Genomic DNA, 26,007 nt, shown 5'->3' with positions numbered 1-26,007 from the left:
AAACTTACTCAAATTCTAGATCCAGTCACTTATAGTATCAGAGAGAAGAAATGTTTCTTGTCATAATTGTTGTGCTGACACAATTTTTGTAATTAGCTGGTGATGCATACTTCCCAAACAGCAAGTGTCGCTGGCTGGTTCTGAGCCCATTCCTAGTAAACTATACACCATAGAGCTTCCAAAGCCCACCTGCTAAGAATGAAGCTCACTCCAGAGCAGTGTTCCTGTCCATGATATTGAAATTTTCCACTTCCATGACCCTTCCACAGGACCATTTTCTACTTGTGTTCTGATATGTTATTGCAACTATGAATTACCAGATACTGTGTTACACTGAATTGCTGCATTTCATGGAAGCCCAAGAAAAAGTAGAAAGCAAAGACTCTAATGAAGATTGCCTTATCTTTCAAAACCTAATTGCTATGATTATTACCTAAAATAGACAAGGAAAATTTGTTCAGCTGTTTTCCACCTTCTTTCCTTTTATTTTTTGTTTGCCTCCATTTCTAATTCACATAATGTTCTGAACTATGCTGCTTAAATGGTTTCCTGACACCTTGAAGATCAAGTAAAAGCCTCTCAGTGTGGCATGCGGAGCCTTCATAATCTGCCTGGTGATTAGTTCTTCATCCTGACCATTTGGCAGGCTCCCCTCACACCTGTGCTCCAGGCACATGAAATGACTCCCTGTACCTTGGCAGTACTCTGACTGTCATGCATCAGTGCTCTTACATCTTCTGCCCAGTGAATTTCCCTTCAGCTCAGTGCTTTGACAAATTCCACTCTTCTCTCCAAGGCATCTTTGCATACTGACTCCCTCCACATTTTCTCTACCTAGTCCAATTTTGGTAAGATGAACATAGATGCACATGTAGCTGTCGCTACAGAGACTAGAAATGTGTTATGAGCAAATTTCTGCTGTAAATCGAACTTAAAATTCAAGTTCACTAACTTCTGAGGTGTTTTTATGCACATTTTGAAAACCACTATGCTAACCCTTCGTCTACCATGCTGTCAGCCTACAACGTATGCTAGAACAATGGTGACACAAAACTTGCAGAAATAACCAACCAATGTCTGACTTGATTTAAGGGCTTTTCCACAAGATGGAACCCATACCCTACTCTGCTTGGATGACCAAGAACCAGGGACTGAAAACCTCAGAGACCTAGGGAAACACCTAATGTTAATTGTCTTATAAAAATGTGATAAAGTGACTCTTAATGTTCTTACCTACTGATAGATCAGTGCCTTGCTCATTCATCACCATAGAAGCAGCATATTGCAAAAAATAGAAAGATCCACTGTAGGACTTTATGCAGACAACCAGAAGCCTTGGAACATTCAGCCCTTAAAGTGTTGCCTTCATCAAATCCTTCCCAGTGAAGCTCAGGGAAATCTATGAAAGAGGAGAAAGAGTGTAAAAGCCGTAGGGCATTGGAGATACCAAGGAAACACGGCCCTCTAAATGAACGTGAGCACAGCTTGTATGAACTCACAGAGAAATGGAGCATGCACAAGGCTTGCTCAGGTTTGTCGCAAGTTCACTGTAGTATCACTTCCGGTTCAGTGTTTTTTATCAGAATCTAGAATGTGTGAAGCATGGGTCTCTGATTTTTTTTCGTTTCACTTGGATTGTTTTACTTCTGTTGGCTTGTCTTCTCTAAATGTTTGTTTTATCTTATGCTTATCGTCTTATGATAGAAATGAATGAATGCATGAATGAAGAAGATTTAGTCACTGGAGCCAGGAGGAAGGTTACCAACTGCACTGTCATTTACACCTGCTGGGAGAGGGAAAAATGAGTCTTCCCCAATAGAGTAAGACTGCATATATCACTCGCTCTAGGGCAGGACTCATGTTTAGCAGTAGTTGACCGACATAACAGACTGCATAGTTTGTTTGTGCTCTTTTATTTGGTTACAGTTAAGTGATGTTTTGTTGTTTTTGTTGTTGTTGTTTTTCTGAATGTTGTTTTATTGCGGTATTTTTTTGCCTTTGTGGTCTTTGTTGTATTGTGGTTTTGTTTGTTGAGAAATAACAAAGTAGGGGTGGGGATAGGATGTAGAAGGGCTTGAGGTAGGGGAAGATTATGAACAAAATACATTTAAATTTAAAACTGTTTTAAGTAATAAAAATATAATAAAATCCTGACTAATTAGTCATGTAAAGTTTAATAATATTCAATTATTAAATATTCTCAAGGTTATACACTCCCAATTAATTTTCCTTTTCCTTTGTGCACTTAATACTTGTTTACACTGAGCATTCAGTTTTGTAACACATCAAATGGTTATTCAACACCAAAAGGTCAGACTTGACAACATTTCTGTTTATCAAGGGTAATGGTAAGAAATATCCTGAAGTGTTGTCTATAGCTTATCTATCTAAAAGATCAGACAGGAAGCACTGAGAAAATATTTCTAAGGTCTCAATAAATGATTTACATCATTACTTTAAGTGAGCCTCTTTATCCCCATATCAAAATTTTACTTTATGTTTCATTCACTTTAATTTCCATAATTCAGTTAAAAATAATCATATTTATAACATGTTTCCATGAAAATCTTGATATAGAGATTCAGCTTAAATTTGAAGGTTTTTACTCTGCTCATAAAGCTCTCCAATCAATTTTAAGGACTTTTTAATATTTATCTTAAGGGATTTTTTTATATTCAAATGAATTCAAGCATACTTTGACCACAAGCCTTTCCTTCACTTCTACAATCATTTGCTCATTGTCTGCAAGAACTGTGCAAGCATCTCAAGACTCTTTCATACCTTACTACTAGGAACATCAAGGTGCTTTTTGCTCTTACTTGCTGTCTTTCTTACTATCTATGCCATCATTACCCTACATTTTTTTTTTATATTTACTATGTCACCACTCAGTTGTAAAATTCATGTTATTCACCTTATAGCACAATTTTAGATCTAAAATTTTGTGTCTTAAGTCCATGATGTCTTATCTTAAGACCTCACAACTCTATGGGTCATTCAGTGGCAACCAACAGCTAGTTGGATATAATGCTCAATCAATAAGGTTTCCATCATGCCTGGTACTGGAAACCTGACCAGTTTTCAGAGACTTGTGAACTCATGGAGCATGTAGAAGAATCATTTAACATCACTTTTCTAGACCAGTATAATTTCTTTCTTACTATATTCTAAGATCTATCTTATACCCACAGATTGTATATTTAACAGCTCTCATCAAAGTATTCTCTCCTTATAGGAAATGAAGACCATCACAGAAAACCACAATTATATGCAGTGTAGAAATCAACAGACTATTAAGAGTCTAGCCCCAGTAGATATATCTATATCACAGCTTATGAGTCTAAGGCTCAGAGAATATTATATACAGAAGACCAGAAAGTCTGCTGGAAAAAAGAAATGACTGCAAGAATGGCAATATCAATTGAAATATTAATGTAGAATGAGGGAAATGTTGTGGGGTCCTACCCTAAGACAAAGAAATACAAACAATTAGTGACAACTAGGAGAACAAGAATTAGGTTCTCTAAGAGATGAGCCCTTTATGAGTTACCCAAGGCAGCATGGTCAGCCTCGAAGTTATATACAAATATCCAACAAAAAATGGACTCAGCGGGTTGTATTTATGTACATATGCATGTACACACACATATAATGTATATATGTATATATCTTTATATATACATGCAATGAATGCATATAACATTAATAATAACAACAATCGTAATAATAATCACCGAGTATTCGAGTGTTTAGATATTTTAGTATTTCTTTCCCTTAAGTCATAATAGCTGAAATATTGAGTTCAGCTAAATGTGAACAGGAGGAAATCAAAGTGGAGATTGTTTTGAATGCTGTGTGAGGATTTTTTTTCCTAAGCAATATGGCTCTGATTAGACTGCATTTGTAGTGTCCCAGCCAGAAGCTTTAAAAGCTCTGTTAGCTGACATTGTCTACATAAAATAGCACTGTTCTACTGACTAATGATCAAAATGATCTGAAACATAACACCAACAGTGGAAGGGGAAGCAGGTTTCACCTCTCAGTGGTTATTTTAACAAAATAATGATGGTAAGTTTTAGAAATTCACAATTATTTATATTAATAATTATTTTACTATCAAAATCAATCATTTCCAATCCTGCAAAACAGTACTTAAAAGACTCTACTTATGCATGTTTAATATGTTATATGAAAATATCTAGGCAAAATTTAACAACTTACAGTGTTGGCAATTTTAACAATTAATTACAATTAGAGTGTAAGAACTTTATATTTTTATTAAAGCCAAGGATTCTATTTTATAAAGATAGCCACTTTTATTTTTCATCACCAGTAATATCTTTCAAACCATTATAATGGATATGGAAATGAATTTAAAATAAATCATGTACAAGAAAATTACTTTATAGTATCATTTAAAAAATATAACATGTACTTAATATTAAGCATTATAAACAATTTTTGAGCTCCATCATAAATACAATTATGGCATATTGAGAATTAGGCTTCATGATATTTATCTACTGAAAAATATATTTTCATAGCATAAAATCAGTCTTCACATTATTAGTTCAATTATTTCAATCACATTGTATTATGAGCAAAATAGATACACTCAAGTTGCCTTTTCTTATATAATCTACATTTCTTCCTTTTTCTAAAATATCTTTTTATTTATTTCTCCCCTGCTAATAAGTCAAACTTTTTTCTGATATCTTAATTAAGAGGTGCCATATGAAGATTTATACTCTTCATAGTGATCTAGATCCTTTAGTAGTCACTTAGGTGTTATTTAATACATGTTTATATTATTGTATCCACAAAACTCTTGAAACATAAATATAAATTGGAGATAAATTATCTTTTAAATGCATAAGTCAACAGCTACCATGACAGTAAATATTTTTTAATTAATGTTATATCCATTAACATGTGGAACTTCAATGTATAATGGTATAAAAGACACATGCTGAGCAAAATTATTAACAAATTTTGTTAATTTTTCATGACTTAAAAATCTCTAAATGAGTCAGCCTATTTCTATTGCAAGTTCAATTGAAATTTTGAAATAGCAATTTGGAAAATTTTCAATTTAGCATCACTATGCATACTAATTTGAACTGTACTATACAATGTCTGTAGTGAAAGATTACCTTCTAAAATATGACATGATGAAGATATACAGTTATAAGTGCTTACAATCATACATTATGAATTCAAGGGGTTTTATTACATTCAGTTAATAGTTCTCAGCTCAGAGGCTGTTTATATTTCCTGTTAAAGTTGACATCTAAATTAACTACTTTATTAAAGATGTTAAAATATTACTGTGTACTATGAATCTATGAATTTAAGCTTAAAACACTTAATATATATATATGTATATATATATATATACATATATATATATGCCAACATATGTCAGCAATATTTACCTATGTCATTAACATGATGTGCGTTTTTCTGGTGGTGTTGTAAGTACATTTCTTGTGGAGAAATCTGAGTGAGGATATCACCCTTTTTATGATTTTCTAGTCAATTATAAATTAAATAAAATGATTTTTAAAAGTTGCACAGATATGCAAAGAGTAATTAGGTGTAAGGTAAAAATAAAAATATATCATTTAAAATGTGATCATATTTTAATATTATTTTAATAATAAATATAAAAATACATGCTTTATTCTGTTCATGAATTTTTTCTTTTAGTAAGTAGTAACTCCTCACAAAATGTCTTCAACACTGACTTGTGAGAAAGTATATCAAGTTTTTCTGACATAAATTGAAGTTGGGGAAATGTTGTTAGGCTAAAAATAGAAGTCTATAATGACACCCAAATATTTTTACATAGCTCATTGCAAAATAAAGAGACCTATCCTGGATTGACTGTGAAACCTAACCTTGTGACATGATTCCTTTAAATGGAAGATGGAAGGGAAGAAGAGATGGGTATAAGGAAGTTGTCTAGAATGGTGAAGGTACTACAAGCCAAGATTAGAATATGAAAATTGTAAGGTTGTGGATTCTCTTCCAGACTTTTTTCTAGATAGCTCCAAATCTGGAGCACCTGTACCCATGTCCCATAAGACTCTTAAGCTTACAGGCTGGTGGAAGTTTGTGTAAAAGGCAGGAAAAAATAGATTTTCATGCAGATTTTCATACCTTCATGTGGAGACAAGTAAAATCTAAAGCTGTTATTTCCTGAGCAAATGCAAAGCCTTACCAATTAAATTGGGACCCGTTATTTAGACTTAATACATCTGCTGGCAACAATTCTTAGTTTCTATTTCCTAGATTTTTGTTTCCATTTCTATGAAGTTTTACTATGAGTAACATCAACTTGTCTGCTTACATGTAAACTGAATACTTGAAGGAAAATGACCTTACAATCACCCTTAAAAAGGAATTCTTTCTTTCCCACCTCCTTACCAGCATTTACAGGTATCTATTTACTTGTGAATAATCACTCTGGCACAGATAAAATCAGATCTGGATAAGATTTTGCTTTGGGTTTCCTCAATAGCTGACTATATTGGATACTTTTCCCATTTATACTAGCATCTGTTCTCATTTGTTTAGAAAATATCTGTTTATTTCTATTATCTGTTCACTAACAGAAATATGGCATCAACACAAATGTGTGTTTGTTTTGCACACTCCCACCCTTCGATCTTCTGTATCCTTCCATCTTCCTCTTTTAGTTCCCTATAATCCTTTTTCCATAGATTTTCCTTTATTGTTTAACTTTTGAAATGCTTTACACATTCTTGATATTAAATTCTTGTTAAGAGAATATTGGACAGTGGTTTCTCTCTGATCCTACAGGCTGTGTTTCACTGTGTGCTTTGCCTTTTGCTGTTTCTGTTGCTGCTGTTGTCTCACCATCATTACTAGAATTGACTGCATGGCCTTTTATACAGTGGGTATCTGCTAGTTTACATAGATGAGCTGCTAGCCCATTTCCTCTGTAGTAGGATTATTACATATGTTAGAATGTTATAATGTCTAAGAAGCTTTATTTTCTACTTGCAAATACATATACCTGTTGATGTGTTTCCTAGATTCTAGGCCAGTTTCTTGCAGAGGTTTGAGGGAAATGCTCTGCAGTCTCTGTCTCCAGCACTATAGATTAACCATCTTGTGATTTGTGCTCCCGTTGCTTCTCCCATCTCATTACCATGCTGACTCCACACTGCTTCCATCAGCAAGGCAGGCCGCACTGTAATGCTCACTTTGTCAGGGACTCATTGACTTAGATGCTGGTAGAAGAAATTGTTGAATGGGGCGAAATGAGAGCTATGAGCATCCAATTACTATCTTCAAAGCTGAACTTGAACACATAAAACATAACCATCTAATATTACCTCATCTCTGATTTCCAGTTGAATGCCTCTGGCAAAGAGCCGTGTTCATGATCTCAACATAGAAATCTTGATATTGGCTCTATATAGGCAATCTTTCTCTCTGTAAGTTTGTTCCTCACATATGCAGAAGGACTCCACTTAAAAATAGGTGGAGGTGTAGCTAATGTGTGGTATGCTTGGTTGTGTGATTTGTGTATGTGTGCATGTGAGTTTGGTGTAATTTCATGTTTTCTTCAAATATATTTTTTGTATTATACATAAAGGAAGGTATTTTCATATACTCCTTGAACCTACATGGGTACTTCTTCCTTGGCAAACATTAGAGCATTTAATATTACTAACTATTTAAACTCTCTTCTCCATTTCCCATTAAAATAACTATAGATATGACTCATTTCGTGTTATTTGATTAAAATTGGCTCATTCTTCTTCTGAATTGTGTTTGATTCTATATTAAGATGATGTGAAATTAAGCAATAGGTCAGAGAAAGAAATGTTAACTGCTATTAAGATATATTAAAGTTTAAAGCAAAACTTTGATTTTTCATCATTCCGATTCCCATATGTGTTAGCTGTAAATCAGAACTTTATGATATATAACCTTACTGGAGTTGAAATGTATGCTAGAGATATTTGAGTTAAAAACCATAACCTTTCTAACTAGATTTAACAAACTTTCCATATCAATAAAACATTCAAAATGATTTTAACAATTGCAGATTCCAGATCTATCTAGAAAGATAGATCACATTTTTTAAAAAAAGATGTATTGATTTTATGAGTACACTGTAGTTATTTTTAGATATACACCAGAAGAAGGCATCAGATTCCATTACAGATAGTTGTAAGTCACCATGTGGTTGCTGGGAATTTAACTCAGGACCTCTGTCAGAGCTCTTAACTGCGGAGTCATATCTCTAGCCCTGACAGAACACTTAATAATGGCTACCCAGCTATTAAAAGCAGTGAATTCATGAAATTCTTAGGCAAGTGGATTGAACTAGAAAATATCATCCTGAGTGAGGTAATCCAATCACAAAAGAACACAACATGGTATGAACTCACTGATAAGTGGATATTAGCCCAGAAGCTCAGAATATCCATGATATAATTCACAGACCACATGAAGCTCAAGAAGAAGGAAGACCAAACTGTGGATAATTTCGTCCTTCTTAGAAGGGGTACAAAATACCCATGAGAGGAAATATAGAGAAAAAAATGTGGAGCACAGACCGAAAGAAAGACCATCCAGAGACTGACCCACCTTGGGGATCCATCCCATATACAGTTACCAAACATAGACACTATTGTGGATGCCAACAAGTGCTAGCTGACAGGAGTCTGATATAGCTGTCTCATGAGAGGCTCTGATAGTGCCTGACAAATACAGAGTGGAATGCTCTCAGCCAATGATTTAACTGAGCACAGTGTCCCCAATAGAGGAGCTAGAGAAAGGACCCAAGGAACTGAAGGGGTTTGCATCACCACAGGAAGAACAACAATATGAACCACCCAGTACCCCCAGAGCTCCCAGGGACTTAAGCACCAACCAAAGAGTACACAAGGAGGGGACCCATGGCTCCAGCCTCATGGGTAGCAGAGAATAGCCTGGTCAGACATCAGTGAGAGGACAGGCCCTTGGATCCCTGAAGGTTCATTGCCCCAGTATAGGGGAATGCCAGGTCAGGGGGTGGGTAAGTTAGTGAGCAGGGGTAGAGATGATGGGATATGGGGTTTTCAGAGGGGAACCATGAAAGGGGGATAACATTTGAAATGTGAATGAGGAAAATATCTAATTAAAAAAGAAAAAATAATATTGTGCATATTATTGAAAACATAAGGAAATGAGCTTGGATCTCCAACATGTATGCAAGCTAGATGTGGTATCTTGTTATATAACCACAGCACTGAAAGAAGTGATGAAACTGAAAACAGGCAGATACTGAGAAATCTTCAGCCAGCCAGTTTGCCCAAAAATACATGCTTGAGATTAATTTATAGACTCCAACTCAAAAAGAAAGATGTAGTTGAGGAAATTATCCTCAAGTCTATCTCTGGCTGTCATATGTGCCCAGATGAGTGAATGAATGTACTCTCACACAGGTTTAACACACACACACACACACACACACACACACACACACACACTTTTTATAAGCTTAAGCTTAATTTCCCCTTATTTATTGACAAAATAAGAGTTGCCTGTGCTCAAAATCAGGGATTTGTTTTTGTTTGGCAACTACTGTGCCACTTAAATCTATCCCCGATACCTGGACTAGCCTAGCATTCTAACAAATAATTTACATTCATGAATGCAAAGGCTAAATGAGAGTGGATAATTGTTGGAGAACTGACTTTACCCTGGGACTATGTAGGGTTATTGTTCCTTTCTAACCAATCATACATGAATAGCATATACGAAAAGTTACACATCTTCAGAGACACCACTTTATATAGTTCTCAAGATATGAGTTCTCAGATGAGTATACTGCCCCTGGGAAGTAGGTTCAATGAAGGTGGGTTTCAACCCTCCCACATTCAGTGGGCAGAGCACACTCCTAACAATATGTTCAGTGGCAAGAATTTAAAGAGAGAGAACAGCTTTCCTGTAAACAGCTCCATATACTCCCAACTTCAAATCCCCTTCTAATCAATTACGTTTCCAGTGTACCACTGATTTAATTCTCACAATGAGATTGAACTTTTCTGGAACTTACAATTAGCAAAGTGCTGTCATTGTGTTATTTGCCTTCTCCCCAAAGAACAGAGACCCATATTCACAATGAGTAATTCCTTCATTTACATTGCCAACTAATATTACATATTTATCTTTGTCATTATCTTAACTTACCGATCAAAATCACTGTTTGAAATATCAGCTTCAACGAGAATAAGAGAATATGAATATTTTTAAATCCAGAAAACAAATATATATGTCTCTTCAGCTTATTCCCCAAATTATATTATAGACCAAATTATAGACTTGCCTAGTATTTATTAATGCATAAATAGCATTGTTCATATTCCAACCAGCAAGACTAAAACTGATTTCTTCATTGAAACTTTTCTTTCTTATGGAGCCAAAACTGTTGTTTTGAGACCAGCAACCATGAAAGCACATTCCTGGAATAATAGGCCCCTAATGAATGGGAAATCATTGAAGATGCAAGAGTGGGATACCTGCCAAGGAGATCTGCATACCAGGTGAGGAAGAAATTGAAGAAAAAATGGTGTGTTGTATTTAACAAAGCTGAAAGCAGATGGTGGTCGAACGAATGCAGAATTTACATGATGCAGAATTTAGAGTTTGCTCCACTGGTCTGGCTTTGGTCCAGTATTTCCTGACTATGCTCCCTTTCCTGCTTCTAGAATGTAATGTATATCTTGTGCCACTGTATGTTGGAAGTATGTTATTTTGTTTGTTGCTTTTATAAGGGGTTACATTTAAGAAACTGGCTCGAGTCTCAAAAAAAGACTTTGAATTTCTGACGTCTTAGCAGAAAATTATGAGAGCTTTGGAAATTGGACTAAAGGAATTTTTTCATTTAGTTATAAGACTGTGAGGGCTAGGGAGTGGAATGTGGTAGTTTGAATAAGAATGGCTCCTATAGTTTCATACATTTTAATGTTTAATTAATAGGAAGTGGTACGTTTTGAGCAGAAGTGGTAGGTATGGCATTCTTGGAGTAGGTCTGACCTTATTGAGGGAAGTGGGCTACCAGAGGGCTTTGAAGCTTCAAAGACCCTGCCAGACACGAGAGACCCTGTTTCTCTGTCTCTGAGACACAGAGATCTCTGTCATCTCTGCAGTCTGTGTCTCCTTAGTCATCGTCTCCCTCTCCCTTGTCTCTGTCTCCGTCCTCATTGTCTTTGCTGTCTCCATCACTATCTCCATCTCCTGGATCAGAATGTAGGGTTTTTGTTTTGTTTTGTTTTTATTAGTCATCATTCCATTTGTTTACATCTCAAATGATATCACACTTCAGCTATGTCCCCACATGCCACCATGCTCCCTTCCATGATGATTGTGGACTAAAACTGTAAGTGAGCTCCATAAACCACTGAACCTACAAAGAAGGACAATCTTTCTTTATATTTCCAGTAGTTGGATACTTTCCTTGAAATTTTCATTTTGGCTTTCCTCTTGCCCCAATCCTTGCTTCTCTCTTGCTCCCCCACCTCTCCCTACACTGGTCTTTCCCTCTTCCCTGTCTCTGGCTATATGTGTGTGTGTGTGTGTGTGTGTGTGTGTGTGTGTGTGTGTGTGTGTTTGTGTGTGTGTGTGTGTGTGTTTCTGCCTCCCTCTTTTCTTTGATTATTAGGTAAAGTGGGCTGTTTTGTTTTGTCTTGCTGTTTCTATAAAAGCCAATGTAGAGATAAATCCAGCAAAGAAGGGAAAATATTATTTATTACAGTGAACTTAAATGTACATATGAAATATTAAAATATCTAGAAGAGTTTTGAGACATGTTAGAGCCAACAAAAGCAATAACTGCTCTTCAGACGATATAACTGATTTGTAGCTCTCACATGGAGGCTTCCAGCCATTTATAGCTTGAATTCCAGGGGACCTGATGCCCTCTTCTGGTCTGAATTGACACTCTACACACACACACACACACACACACACACACACACTTGCACGTAGATATGTTGGCAATGACACACATGCATAAAATAAGATTATAAAATTATAAAAAAATCTATAAAAGATGAATAATTGTTCAAATTTGTTTAAAAATCTAAATACAGACACACATATGTGTGTGTTTGTGTTTGTATGTGTGTGTGTGTGTGAGTGTGTGTGTGTGTGTGTGTATGATGGGACAAGTACTCAATATAATGCATACATCACAGAATAACAGTGAAAGCTATCAATGTGAGAATAACATTAACGCTAAAATTAGGATTGAAAAAAATAACAATTTTCATATTTGTTTTTGTATTGGGTATAAGCCTGAATTAGAAAGGAAAGATATAAATAACTGGGAACTGTAGTTTTATTTTGTATTGTTATGTTAAGTACTCTGATAGAGTTATCTTGAGAATAGGTTCAGTTTGGGGAAGTCATGGTAGAAGATTCTTGATATAACCAGTGATAGAACTTTGGCCCCAGTCAGAAGACAGGAGTAGATACATACATACCATTACTTGAATACCCTGTGATATTTATTCATAGTATTCGAAACTATTGGAAATGTCTTGTTCCCCTGATTTTTTTCTCAGTTATTGTATTTTGCATATATGAGGGCTACTGATATTTGTGAGTTAACTTTGTATCCAGCTACGTTGCTGAAAGTGTTAAGCCATGTAGGAGTTTCCTGGTAGCTTTTTTTGGGGTTACTTATGTATACCATCATATCATCTGACAGCGCCTGTGCTGCCATAGTACTGGGGGATTGACTGAAGACACAGACACGTGTCATTCTGAAAGGACAATGCCAAAGCATTACTGAGGAGCCAGCAATTTATACTTGAGGCTGGGTGAAAAACAATAGGAAAAAAACCAATCATAGCCATAGGTCAGGTACCTGGGTAGTTCCTACCACACTGGGAGGGAAAACAGGAAGGAATCAAGCTAAGCCCAGGATGTTTTGCTCTCAGGAAACCTGTGCAAACAGCTCAACGGGGGGCATTGAGCTAAGCTCACTGGTTCCCAACAATCATCTTTACTTGATCTTAGTCAAAAGCCTGAGAGGCAATCATTATTCATCTTCAAATTAAAAAAAGAAGACTGTGACTTCTTCCTTTCAAATATGTAACACCTTGATCTTTGCCAGTTGGTACAACTCTAGCTAAGACTTCAAGCACTATATTGAAAGTGTAGAGAAAGTTTAAACTTGTCTTTGTCTTGATTTTTAGTGGAATTGCTTTATTGATTTTTAGTGGAGTCTCCTTTCCATTTTATTTGATTTTGGCTATAGGCTTGCTAGAATTTCCTTTTATTATGCTTTGACATATTTCTGAGTCCCTAATCTCTGAAAGCCTTTCACCATGAAGGAGTTTTGGATTTTCTCAAGAGCCTTTTCTGCATCTAGTGAGATGATCATGTATTGAAGATTTATTATACAGGTCTTTTACTTGATTAATTATGGTTATCCCCAAATAGTTCATATTATTTTAGGCTATTGTGGAAGGTGTGGTTTCCCTGATTTCTTTCTCAGTCCCTTTCTCATTTTTATATTAAGTAAGCTACGTTATTTTTAGTTGTGTTCTGCCAAGTTGCTGAGAGTCTTTATCACCTGTGGGAATTTCCTGGTGGAAATTTTTTGGGTCAATTATGTGATATATATATATATATATAGTATAGATACTATATATAATCACTATCATATTCATATATATGATATATATATGCATATATATATGATAGAACTATATTATCTGAAATTTATATTTTGGTTGTAATTTTCACAAGTCTGTATTTAAGTGTTACAAGATATTTTTCCTTTAAAATATTTATATTTGTTTTACGATCCCTATGTTTTGTGTTTTGATTATTATATGTTGAGGGGACTTTCTTTAATGTTCAAACTATTTGGTTTTCTGTATGCTTTTTTTTTTTTAAGTGTGCTAGGTATCTTCTTCTTTAGACTAGCAAAATTTTATTCTATGATTTTATTGAAAATATTTTCTGGGACTTTGAACTTGGATTCTTCTCTTTCCTCTTTTCTTATTATTCTTAGATTAGGAGTTTTAATGGTGTATCAGGGTCCTGAATATTTTTTGTCAGGAATATTTTAGATTCAACATTGTCTTTGAATTATGCATACAAATTTTCTACTTTTTCTTCAGTTCTTGAGAGTGTTTCTTCTATCTATTGTAATCTGTTGGTAAATCTTGCCGCTAGATTCTGTTCAAATTACTTTGACCAAGGCGCCAGATGTTTTGGGAAGGTGGGGAGCTAGTCCTTGGAGCAGGGAGTTCTTGTAGCAGGGAGGGAGCGCTATCTTAAGGTTAACTGTTTTCCAGGCTGAGAGAAGAAAAAACCAAGTTGCTCTGTGTTTAGGCTAATTGCTAGGGGTCTACAAATCTTGAGTTGGGGTCTCTCATTATTAATTACAGTACAAAGTACAATGCGATGTCAAAGTCTACATACGTGTCATTTAGGGGGAATAACACAATACCAGGAGACAGAAAAGCAAAATTTAATCACCAACGTCATCTTGAGGTGAAGCTGCCACTCTCTAGTCATTCCTTTCTAACATTATGTTCCTGCGAAAAAAGAAATGCTATTCAGTTCTGAATAACTGAACTTTCATGATATTTACTAAAGAAGTGAGTGTCAGAAATTACACTTATTATGATTAGTTTATAAAATTAATTAAATAATATCTTCCCCTGATTTTTTACATGTTTATGACTATTTCAGCCCTTATTAGATAATTTGCAAAATTTGCCATTGTATATTAGAGACACCATAAGGATCATGCCTGCCTTATTCTTTATTGTACTTTAAATTATTGTATGTTTTTATAATCATATCAAATTTAAATACTATAAAATATTTAACAGCATAAAATACATTTCAAAAAATTTTGATGTCAAGAACATAAAGCCTATTATTGGTAGTTTAAACACTGTGTGTCACAAATAAACTTAGAATGCATTCTATAATCACATTGCAAAAATCAATAACAAAGAAAAAAGTCAGTTAATCATGGGAGACATTGCAGGTGTCTGCTTCTGTGGAGTGATAATATCATAGGTGTTTGTACACATCCAACACTTCAAACTAGTTCATTAAAGAACATTCATTTACATATAAAACATTTTTTCAGGAAATAGGGAAAGTACAGTATAGCCTATGAAGCAAGACCAGAATTGTATCAGCTTCAGAAGTGAGGTGGTTAGTTGAAGCTGAAATTTGTTCAAACTAAAAGTAAAGAAGAGGTCTAAAACTATATTGGAATATAGTCAGAAAAATTTGAATACTGAAGCTTTCTTCTGAATGTAGAGTGAAAACCCTGAGTCTGGGAAGTGAAATGGATATATTAATGAAGAAGCAAAGGCATGGAAGTTCAAGATTCATTATTCTGGATGTTATCTTTTAAGTTGACTACTGTACAACTGTGTGTATATGAAAGCATGGTCCTCAGCTAGTAGTATAATGGAGAGGTGATGATTTTTTCATGAGGTAGAATCTAATGGGAGGAAGTTGAGCCAACACGGTTGTGTGGTTAAAGGGTCTACCTAGTTTCTGTCTGCTGTTTGTTTCTTTCCTTGTCTAGTCACTAAAATTGCAGATGGAACCTACAATCTTTGTTACCTGGATCTAATGAGAGGCACTGCAACTTTCAAATCTGACTGTTCTTTAAAACCTGAGCCAAAGTAACCTTTGCTTTTTTAGGTTGATATCTCAGATACTTCCGATATCTTCAGATATTTACTCCCTCATGAAGATAGGATGGGAGGCCATATTCAGGGGCCTCTGGCTTCATTTGATGTTCACCAGGGGAAGAAGCAGGCGTTGGCTGTATGTTCGCCTTATTCAGTCTTGCTAATCATTAATTACTATTCATGCTTTATGAGCACTGTTTGTCTACATTTCTTCAGAAACCTTTTCATTATCACCTCACCACTTTCATTGTTAATCTGCCTTCAACTCTAATACATATAGAATGCTTAAGGAACACAATACAGAAGAAATTCTGAAAATATATCTTAGCAAATATTGAAGACTAAAATGATAGTGCTGAAAAGAATTTAAAAGATTATTTCTTCTGAGAACTTCCTAGAATTAGCATAGAGGATATTTTTCTGTTATAATTCATTTTGTGTACTAAAGCTAACATTGTTTATATTTTGTTTACAGAGAAAACAAAATGAAAATATTTCCACTAGGCAGTAAGGTTAAGAGTATGGTGGCTCTGTGCACCTTTGAAGATGGTGTGTACGTGAAGAATTCTGTAAGATTATTTGATTTAGTATCTTGCCTCTCAATTAGGCTGGATGGAAAATTCCAGAAACAGTGACTGATGCTTCTTAGTGGTGTACTACAAAAGCTGCCACTCCATAAAATCTGTGGTGCACCCCTCCTTCCTACCCGGGCCTACATCCTGTGAAGTAAAATGTCTCACAGAAGCTGTCTAAAATGGCAGCTCCTGTCAATATCGTGTAATTACAATATCTTCTTAAACTGCAGCAGTCCAGCAGTCTTAGGAGCTGTCCATTGTGGTATATCATACTTTCCCTCCTCATCAGGAGCTGCCACACAGGAGCTATACAGTGGCAACACCCTTCTTGATTCAGCCTACTGCTATCATGAGTAGATTTCCATGGTGATCATACTTTCTTTACTGCCTCAACCTGTAACTTTATTGAAAAAAACCACTGCAGGAACTATCTCACAGGAACTGTCCACAGTGGCAGTGCCTCCTCCCCAGCCTCCCCAGCCTCTCATCCTGCAGCAGTCCCACAGAAAAAGTGAGCTTCAGCTCCCATGGCAACCCACAAGCCCAATTAGAAAAGGGGGTAAAAAATGCCACCAATCCCCGAGCAGGAAAAACACCAATCTCTGAGCTTCCCACAAGGCAAACATCAATTCCTGAACAGAAAAACCTACCCGTCACTGAGCTCTACAAGATGAGGATTTGAAATCCTACCAATGTTCAGTCTGGGAATGTGAGAAGCAATGTGCTATATCAACACTGTCTCTTTATATAATGCCCTGCTGTCTGATCCCAGGAGCAGATGGCAGCCATCTATGGATTCATCCTTCTGTACCCTGGAGCCTCCAATAAATCTCTCTCATTATTTTTGTTTGTTTGTTTATTTGATGTGACTCTCAAATCTGAGGAAGCCATGAAGAGAAGTAGTAAAGAGATGTAGGGAAGAACCAAAGAGAAGTAACAGAGTTGAGGCTCCTTAGGTCTGGAGTTCAACTGGTCAAACCTTCCTCTGGGAGCTACACTACCACTGCAAAGAAGGCTTTTCCTCTCAGAGCTACGTGATTCCTGAGCTCCCATAACTCAGGATTCCTTTACACAGGCACACTGCCCTACCTTAGAGCTGTGTGATTCATTAGCTCCTATGTTTCAGGATTCCATTCCCCTAGGACATTTTCCCACCTCAAAGCTCTAAGGTTCCCAGGATACCTTACCATTTAAGCAAAAACACAGTGATTGCAGTAAAAGAAAATTTCTAAGACCCTTAGGAATGATTTATTCATAGTTTTTATGAGTGTGTATTAAATTAAAGCTTCAATAAAATCAGTAGCTCTGGTTATTCTTTCTCAGCCTTGAATTTCATTTTCGAGATTTTATCTTGAGTAATACACGAGGCTTTGGCTAATAAGAGTATTTCATGATTCGGAATACATGGACATTTCCTTCTAAATATTGTCAATTCTGTTTTCAGTGAATTTGTTTATCATCATCATCATCATTAATGTTATTTTATATATTGAGAGGTATAATTTTAAATGTAGACTTATGCTTTTTTCCATCACTATTTGTTTTAATTACCTTTCCTCATTTCCTAAAGCATGAGTAGAAAATTAAATTTTTCCTCTGTCTGCCTAAAGCTGATGCCTTATTTCAGATTAGTAATTAATTTTCTTACAAAGCTTGAAATGAATTTGCCAGGCATTACAGCATTTGGGACTCGAGTCAGTTCAGCTAATTGGGGACTAAACTGTCTTTCAAATGCTGAGACCTGAGACCAACAAGAAAATGCTCTGGAGTGTACATGCTTAGCCAGCACGGGGCAGTTATACTTTACCAAATTTTAAGTTCCATGTGACTGGGGATTCCAAACTAAGGTGAACATTCAACCATGTATATGACTATACATAATAAGAGTTTTCTTTTCCATGGGATAACAGAGATTATGGTCCACAGAAGCAGTACGCTTTGTAACATAATAACAATTTTAACCCCAGAATTCTTGTCACTGAAGACATTATCATCCACTCAAGGATCATAATGAAATAATGATAAGTTATGAATAACAGTGATTTTTCTAAAGGATCTCCTAGGCTAAAGTAAAAGATTCTCCAAAGGTACAAATTTGTAATGCATTAGCTTTATATTCTGTTATTTAACACAAAGTATGATTCCAAATTATTAATATAGATGTATGTACACATATACCTATACAATAACAACTAAAAGGCCACCCATTTGAAGGAGAACAAGTAGGTATATATGATAGGATTTTAAGTGAGGAAATGGAAGGAAGAAATGTTAAAATTTTAATCTAAAAGTTTAAGAAAATTTTTAAAAAGATAAAGAATATGAAAAACATAAATAAAGAATTAAGGAAGTAAACATACTTTGATAGCTGTTATTTACAAAGATTTGTTGAAGTGGGTCAGATTTGATCTTCATGTCAGAGTCTTCACTGGCCATCAGGATCTAGCTTGCATTAATGTTCCTCTTAACTCTTCCATACCTCAGTGTTTAAATACATTAGTTGTTCTTGGCAAGCCTACTTTTTTTTTTTTTTTTTTTTTTTTTGGTTTTTTGGATTTTTTGGATTTTTTTTTTTTTTGAGACAGAGTTTCTCTGTAAATCCCTGGCTGTCCTGGAGCTCACCCATCAGAGTGCTGGGATGACAGGCATGTGCCACTACCGCCCAGCCTTGACAAACCTTCTAATATTACAAGCTATTTACTCTTGTTAAAGAACCTCACATATTTTAATCTCACCCCTTTACAAGTTACTCTTTCATAGTCTCTGCTTCACCAAACTTTATTCTGAGAAGCCCTATTATTCCAACTTATGAACAGTTGTATGGCAACTGTCTTGGCAGGCTGTTTGATCAGTGGAGATACAGCAATAGTTGTACAACAATGTTTATAGACTCAGAATTTCAATATATGTTGGCTACATGTACTGATATATTAAAAATTGCAAACATAGAAATAATTGTCAAATGGATACTTGAGTAATTGTGTGATTTGAGTCAATTTACAAAAACTCTCCCTTAATTGAAATTAGAGACCATTCTCTACCTCTAACCTTTCTCCTTAGTCCAGAGGAGAGTTGCAGGACACCAAGAGCATCATGCCTCACCATGGAAACTTCCATGTGTTCCAAAACTAACCAACTGGAATCCTGCCTGAGCATTTATCCTAGTTAGAGCCAACTGTCAACCCAGCCGGTCCACTGAGAGAGCCTGTAGAGCTCATGGCTCCCTCCCCTTTCCTGAGAAGTTCTGCTCTGACCAGGATCATTCAGCCAACACCAGGGAAAACTAGATGCCTAAATGTCAGCAAAAAGCACAATGCACAAGACCCAAGGCCAACTACAAAAGCCAACTATCCTGCTACAACAAACCTGGATATCCTAATAAAACTAAAGCACAAGAAGAAGATATGAAACCCAATCTTAAAAAGATGATAGAAACCTTTAAGGAAGACCTATATAAATTCCATAGGAAATACAGAAAACTACACTGAAACAGGTGGAGGGATTAAAAGAGTAGGCAAATAAATATAAAGAAATATAGAAAAATATAGCCAAACAGGTAAAAGATATGAATAAAATTGTCCAAGTCTTGAAAAGATAAATAGAAGCAATAAGGAGAACACAAACTGAGGAAATTCTGGAGACAGAAAACATAGGAAAGAGAACAGGAACTACAGACTAGAGCATCACAAACAAAATAAAAGAGATGGCATAGAGAATCTCAGGGGTAGAAAATACAATAGAAGAAATCAATATATCAGTCAAAGAAATTTAGAAATCTAAAAAATTCATGACCCAATAGATGCTGGAATAATAAGAAAAGAAGAAGGATGATACTCACAGATCAAAGACCATCTTCAACAAAATCATAGGAGAAAAGAAAGAGACACCTATAAAGGTATAAGAAACTTACAGAACACCAAGCAGATTGGACCATGAATGAAAATTCTCCTGTCATATAATAATAAAAAACATAAATATACAGAACAAAGAAAGGACTTTAAAAGCTACAAGGCCACGTAATATATCAAGGCTGAACTCATAGCAGCCTTATTTGTAATAATCAGAGGCTGTAAACAATCCAGATTTCGAGCAAGTGAAGAATGGAGACAGAAAATGTGATTCATTGGAATATTCACTGGAATGCAATAGAATATTATTTCAATTAAAAAGAAAGACATCATGAATTTTGCAGGCAAATAGATACAACTAGAAAATATCCTGAGCAAGATAACCAAGAACCAAAAGGTCATGCATGGTATGTACTCACAGATAAGTGGATATTAGACAAAAAAGTGTAGAATACCCATGATACGACTCACAGACTGTAGAAAGCTAAAGAAGAAGAAAAGCCCAAGTGTGAATAGTTCAATCCCACTTAGAATGGAGAAAAAGATTATCAAGGGGGGGTTTACATGGGTGGGAGATGGGGGGAGGAGAGGAGGGCTCAAGATCAGGTGTGGGGAAAGACATGGGAGAAGCCCAGATGGCCAGGAGAATAAATTGAAATATGCACCAGTGGAGAGTGCAGACCTCTAAAACATGCCAGAGACCTGGGATTTGAGAGACTCCCAGAACTCAAAGGGGATGACCATAGCTGAGAAGCCCAACAGTCGATAGATGGAACCTGAAGAGATCACCTTCAGTAGATAGACATGGCTTCCAGATAAGGCATGGGGCTAGTCACCAATCTTCAAAACTTCTGACCCACTATTGTGCCTTTCTAAAGGAAGTGAATGGACAAAATTGGAGCAGAGACTAAAGGAAAGGCCATCCAGTGACTGGCCCAACTTGGGATCCATCCTATACTCAAGCACCAAACCCTCACACTATTACTGATACTATGTTACGCTTGCAGATAGGAACCTAGCTAGTCCTCTCAGAGCCTCTAACAGAGCTGACTGAAACGATGCAGACACTTACAGTCAACCAATGGACACAGATAGGGACCCCTACTGATGAGTTCTGTGAACAAGTGAAGGAGCTAAAAATGATTGAAACCCCCTAGACAGACCAACAATATCAACTAACTGGGGCCACACAGAGCTCTCAGAGCCACCAACCAACATACATGGGCTGGTCCATGACTCCCAGCACATATGTAGCAGAGGATTGCCTTGTGTGGCTTCAGTGGGTGTAGAAGTGTTTAATCCTGTAGAAACTTGATGTCCCAGGGAAAAAGGATACTGGTGGGGATGAGGTATGGTTGGATGAGTATATTTAAAAAGCAAAGTAGGGTGCTAAGGTGAAGAACTCCAAGAGGGGAAAGCACAAAGGGGGCAACATTTGGAATGTAAATAAATAAAATAATTTAATAAAAAGAAATGTCCCCCCAAAAAGGAAAGAAAGAAAGAAAAGAAAAGAAAAGAAAAGAATAGAAAAGAAAAGAAAAGAAAAGAAAAGAAAGAAAAGAAAAGAAAAGAAAAGGAAAGGAAAAGAAATTATACCCGATTTCTCCACCGAACCTATAGAAGCTAGAAGGGCCTGAGTAGAGGACTTATAGACCCTAGGAGACAACAGATGTCAGCCCAGACTACTATACCCAGCAAAATTTTAACTCACCATAGATGGGTAAAATAAGTTATTCCATGACAAAACTAAATTTAAACTTACCTCTCCACTAACCCAGCCCTACAAAGGATACTAAAAGGAAAACTCAAACCCAATGAGGCTGTTTAAGAAAACACAAGAAATAATTTCACACCATAAAACTATCAGAAAAGAAACACATACATAGTGAACCATCACCAACATCAAAGTAGCAGGAAGTGACAATGTTTGATCTCTTAACATCAATAGAGTGAATTCCCCAGTACAAAGAAACAGTCCAATAGAATAGGTGCATAAATAGAGTCCATCATTCTTCTGTATACAAGAAACACCTATCAGGAAAAAAAAAGATAGTCATTATCGCAGTACAAAGGATTGGAAAAAGAATTTCCAAGCAAATGGTCTCAAGAAATCACCTTGAGTGCCTATTCTAATAACAAGTAAATTATATTTTCATCCAAGAGAATCAGGGACAGGCATCAATTCTCATCAAATTAAAAACCCAAGAAGAGGACATTTCAGTTCTAATAAACATCCATGCCCCAAAGGCAAGGGCATCCACATTCATAAAAGAAGCATTATTAAAGCATAAATTGCACATTGAACCCCACACATTAATATTGGAAGAACTCAACACCCTGCTCTCAACAACGGACAGGTCACCAAGATAAAAACTAAACAGAGAAATTATGAAACTAACAGACATTATGAATCAAATGTACCTAACAGACATCCATAGAATATCTCACCCCAAAACAAAGCAATCCCCACATATCATAGAACCTTCTTCAAAACTAACCTTTTAACAAAGTAAACTACAACAGATACGAGAAGATTGAAATAACCCCATGAACTTATCAGATCAACATGGAGTAAAGATGGACTTCAACATTACAGGAACAACAGGAAGCCTACATATTCATGAAAAGTGAATAACTCTCTACTCAATGAACACTGGCTCAGGGAAAAAATAAAGAAAGAAATTAAAGACTTTCTAGAATCCAGTTTACGAGGGCACATAATCAAATGTATGGAACACTATGAAAGCAGTGCTAAGAGGAAAATTCAGAGCACCAACTGCCCTCATCAAGAAATGAGCATTTGATGCCCCAGTGTACGGGGATGCTAGAGCAGTGAGGCAGGAGTGGTTGTATGGGTAGAGGAGCACCCTCATAGAGCCAAAGAGGAAGCATGTGGGGTGGGGGAGGAAAGGGAAGTGAGGGGTAGCTTGTAAGGGAGATATAATTTGAAATATAAACAAATAAAATAATCAATTAAAAATAATTATACAAATCTTTCACTTGCTTGGTTAGAGTCACACCAAGATATTTAGTGTTATGTGTGACTATTGTGAAGGGAGTTGTTTCCCTAATTTCTTTCTCAACCTCTTTATTCTCGGAGTAGAGGAAGGCTCCTAATTTGTTTGAGGTAATTTTATATCCAGCCACTTTGCTGAAGTTGTTTATCAGGTTTAGGAGTTCTCTGGTGGAAATTTTGGGACCACTTATGTGTATGATCATATCATCTACAAATAGTGATATTTTGACTTCTTCCTTTCCAATTTATATCCCTTTGATCTCCTTTTGTTGTCTAAATGCTTTAGCTAGAACTTTAAGTACTATATAGAATAGATAGGGAGAGAGTTGGTAGCATTGTCTAGTTCCTGATTTTAGTGGGTTTGCTTCAAGTTTCTTCTCTCCATTTAGTTTGATGTAGGCTCCTGGTTTGCTTTATATTGCTTTTACTATGTTTAGGTATTGAATTCCTGATCTTTCCAAGACTTTTAACGTGAAGTGATGCTGAATTTTGCCAAATGATTTTTCAGCAACTAATGAAATGATCAGTTTTTTTCCTTTGAGTTTATTTATGTAGTGGATTACATTGATGGATTTCCATATATTGAATCATCCCTGCATCCCTGGGATGAAGCCTACTCACAAATACAGAGATGGCTTCTCGCAGCCAATCATTAGACTGAGCACAGGGTGCCCAATGGAGGTGTTAAAGAAAAGACTGAAGGAGCTAAAGGGGTTTGCAACCTCATAGGAAGAAAAACAATATCAACCAACCAAACACCCCCCCCCAAGCTTCAAGGTTCTAAGCCACGAATCAAGGATTATAAATGGCTCCAGCTGCATTTTTATCTGAGGATTGCCTTGTCAGGCATCAATGAATGAGAGGTCCTTGGTCCTATGAAGACTTCATAGATGTCCCAGAGTAGGTGAAATGAGGGCAGGTGGTTGGAGTACAGTGGGTGGAGGAATGCCCTCATAGAAGCAGGGGGAGGGAGGATGGGATAGGGGGTTTCTGGGAGTGGGGAAACCAGGAAAGGGGATATCAGTTGAAATGTAAATAAAGAAAATAGTCAATAAAAACATTAAAAATTTATAATAAAAGAAAAGAAATTGGTGAGTTCTCATACTACTGAATTAAAGTACATCTGTAAGCTCTAAGGAAAAGAAAAAACAAACAAAACACATAAAGCAAAGCAAACACCCTGAGAAGTAGTACACAGGAAAAATATAGGTCAAAAATCAATCAATTAGAAACAAAGATAACAATAAAGAATCAACAAGACCAAGGGCTGCTTCTTTGAGAAAATCAACACGATTGACAAACTCTTAGTCAACCTTACTAAAAGGCAGAGAGACAGTACCCAAATTAAGAAAATCAGAAATGAAGAGGGAGAAATAACAATGGATTCTGAGGAAATTCAAAGAATGATTAGGTCTTACTTCAAAACACATACTCGAGAAAATTGGAAAATCTCAATAAAATGGGTGATTTGGGAGACAGATAGCAATTACCCATGCTGAATCAAGATCAGGTAAACAATCTGAATAGTCCTATAACCCCTAAGGAAATAGAAACAGGTGTTAAAAATCTCCCAACTCCCTACACCCAAAACAAAACAAAAGAAAAAGGCCTGGGCCGGATGACTTTAGTGCAGAAATTTTACAAGACTTTCTAAGAAGAATTAATGCAAACTATTCCACAAAATAGAAACAGAAAGACCATGACCAAACTCATTATGTGATATACCACAGTCACCCTGGTTTCTAAAGTCCAAAGGATTTAACAAAGAAAGAGAATTTTAAACCAATTTCCCTTATAAGCAGAATTGCAAAAATACTCAATAAAATACTAGCAAGCCAAATCCATCAAAAACTTCATCAACCATGATCAAGAGGGCTTCATCCAAGGGTTACAGGGGTATTTCAATGTACAAAAATCCATCAATGTAATCCACCATACAGACAAACTGAAAGGAAAACAAAACAAAACAAATACACCATGTGTTCATCTCTTTAGATGCTAAAAAAGCATTTGACAAAATTCAACACCCCTTCATATTAAAAGTCTTGGAGAGAACAGTGATATAAGGGGCATACATAAACACACAGAAAAGGCAATATTGAGCAAGCAAATAGCCAACATCAAATTAAGTGAAGAGAAACTTGAAGCATTAAAAACAACATAATTAGAAACAAGTCAAGGCTGACTACTCTTCCCACATCTTTTCAATATAGTACTTGACTTTCTAGCTGAAGCAATAAGATAATTAATGCAAATCAAGTGGAAGAAATTTGGAAAGACAAAGTATTACTACTTGCAAATGATATGATAGTATACATATGTGACCCCAAGTGTTCTACCAGAGAACTCCTAGAGCAGATAAACACCATTACCCATGTGACTGGATACAAAATGAGCTCAAAGAAATCAGTAGCCCTCCTCTACACAACCAAACAAATGGGCTGAGAAGCAATATAGGAAAACAACACCCTTCAAAATAGCCACAAATAACATAAAATACCCTGATGTAATTCTAGCCAAGCAAATGAAAGAGCTATATGACAAGAAACTCAAGTCTCTGAAGAAAGAGTCTGAAGAAAATAACAGTAGAAATAGATCCCTTGTTAATGGATTGGTAGGAATAACAGAGTGAAAATCACCAAACCTAGTGACTGAATACTATTCCCATAAAAATTCTAACACAATTCTTCATAGATCATGAAAGAACAATTTTCAACTTAATTTGAGAAAACAACAAAAACCAAAACAATCAAACAAACAAGACCAAAATAATTAAAATGATCTAGTACAATTCAAGAACTTTTAGAGGAATCACTATCCCTAACTTCAAGCTGTACTAAAATCAATAGTAAAAAAATCTGCAT

This window comes from Apodemus sylvaticus, chromosome 4 (genome assembly GCF_947179515.1).
Source record: "Apodemus sylvaticus chromosome 4, mApoSyl1.1, whole genome shotgun sequence".
Lineage (NCBI taxonomy): Eukaryota > Metazoa > Chordata > Mammalia > Rodentia > Muridae > Apodemus > Apodemus sylvaticus.
Note: the sequence above shows the minus strand (reverse complement) of the source record.